Raw genomic sequence first — 2,219 nt, 5'->3', positions numbered from 1 at the left:
TATCCCCTACCCACTGCCCCAAATCTAGGCAACCAGTCAATCACTTCATCAGTTCTCCTTCTTAGAATCCAACACTTGGTCACAAAATTATGTTGAGTAAATGCGTTAAAAATTCAAGCTCTCTAGCCCTATCTAAGTTCTTGCTATTGCTTAGTAAACTGTTAATTCAGTCCCTTGACTGTTCTCTATTACCTCCCTTAGAGCAAATACATGTAAATTTTTCCATATTTGTTATGTCCTCAATGTCTTCAATACCTATCTCACATATAGCAGATAAACTTAATTCTTTTACTGAGAAATTTGTGTATACTTATCTTTTTCAGCCTCACAACTTTTCTATCTATTTAATTTCCCACCTTTTTTTTAAGACAGGGAGAGAGAAAAAGAGAGGGAAAGAAAGAATTCCAAGCAGGCTCCACATCCAGTGTGGAGCCCAATGTGGGGCTTATTCTCACAACCCTGAAATCATGACCTGAGCCAAAATCAAGAGTCGGACGCTCAACCAACTGGGCCACACAGGTGCCCCTTAATATCCCTTTTTATCCCCAGTCTTGGAAGAAGAAAGATTCTTCCGTTTTAAGGTTGACTGCTTTACCTGTACTTTTGGTCTGTTCCCACATAGACTCTTCTAGGAAGTTGTTCATCAGTATGCTCTCCTGATTTTCCATCTTCCAACTGTCTGTTTTTACTAATTTTTCCTCTCAGCAAATTAACTCTTTGGAGTAATCTTTACTCTAGAAACAAAGCAGAGTAGAACACTTCTATACTTTGATCCTCTACATTTTAATTTACCTGTCTCATCTCCAGCCCTTATTTCTCTAACAATTTCTTGAAAGAGTAGTTTAACTTCATTGCCTTTTCTTAATATAATTCCTGTGGATACTATGCCATGAAGCCTAGGATGATCAGCCTAAGGCATTCACTTCATATCCTCTTTTCTCATCTTGATCCCTGTTTAGTCTTCTAAAAGTGGGAGTCTTGGTCCTTGGTTGTAGAAAGCTCTAATTCATCCTATTGCCCCAGATGCATGGGAGCAGAGAAACTAGAAAATAAGAACACTAGGCAATCCTAAAGAAAAGACCATGAGAGGAATCTCTCAAATGTAGGCTGTTTACAAAGAAGAACTTTTAACATCTCTAAAACCTTTCTACTAGCACTGAGGACCACCTCTATCTTGGCCTTGACACTAAGTGATGGAGGAAATGGGGCCTTGAACTCCCTCTTTAGATAGGACAGTGCCACCAGTTTTAGGGTTGTTCCAAAGCTAACAGGTCCCAGGCAATAATGGATCATTTGCCCAGGAATTCATCTGACTGCTTGATGGCTGACTTGAAATTATACCAGTTTCCAGGGCTTCTACTGGCTAGGCTCATCTATCTGAAAAGTATGGACAAGCAGTCCATCTGAAACTCCAAAGGATATAGGTGTGGGTGAAAAGACTTGTGAAGGCCATACTTCATTATCTTTATTTGTATGTCATCCTTGTACGGGGGCCGTGCTAATTTTCTATGTATTGTTCCAATTTTAGTATATGTATTGCTGAAGTGAGCACATAATTTGTTATCTTTAATTTTATGTGTTTATTAAAGCTCGCATTTTACTCCAGATCCCTTGCCTCTTTTGGGAAAACTCTGAGGTGTAACTTATCCTTTGAGTTCTCCTTGCAAACAGGCTATAGCTGGGTTAAATCCTACATGAGGTTAAATTCACCTCATATAACAAACATTCACGCATTACTTTTAGAATTATTTTTAAAAACCCAGGAATTTACCATTTTGGAAAAAAAAAGAATCCTTCCAGATTCTTTCTATACCTGCCTTGATCTTGAGATCTTAGAAGGAATGTAATGGGCTTCATGGCTTATACAATTGGGAACACTGACATAAGACTAAAAGAAAACTGTAAGACATATCATAGGAGCTGCTTCTACTTAGAGCAGATGAGCTAGCATGGCTCATGGGAAATCATTTCATTATTTTGTAAAGTGCAGCTTCCTTCATGATAAGAGCATTAGCACATCTTTAAATGAATGATGCCAAATCTCTCAAATGTCTATAGCCTTTACCTAAATTTGTGCCTATTACCCAGCCCATGGATATTCTATAATAGATCAAGTGGATTGTCATAACATCTATTATAAACTGTGATAAAAATTTCAGTAAGCTGTCAGATCTTTTTGAAATCTGAAGAATTTTATGTCTAAAACTAATAGGTTGACA

At 37.7% G+C, this 2,219-nt stretch overlaps 1 non-coding gene across 1 annotated transcript; it reads right to left on the bottom strand.

Moving 5' to 3' along the window:
- Window positions 1-1,445: 1,445 nt before the first annotated feature.
- LOC112813924 (U6 spliceosomal RNA) lies at window positions 1,446-1,552 on the bottom strand. Its single transcript, XR_003205626.1, has one exon. It is a non-coding gene; the product is annotated as a U6 spliceosomal RNA (small nuclear RNA).
- Between the last annotated feature and the right edge of the window lie 667 nt (window positions 1,553-2,219).

The sequence above is a fragment of the Callorhinus ursinus genome, unplaced genomic scaffold, assembly GCF_003265705.2.
Source record: "Callorhinus ursinus isolate GAN/ISIS: 27379988/994484 unplaced genomic scaffold, GSC_fseal_2.0 scaffold6, whole genome shotgun sequence".
Taxonomy (NCBI): Eukaryota; Metazoa; Chordata; class Mammalia; order Carnivora; family Otariidae; genus Callorhinus; species Callorhinus ursinus.
This window is presented reverse-complemented; position numbering and strand designations above follow the sequence as displayed.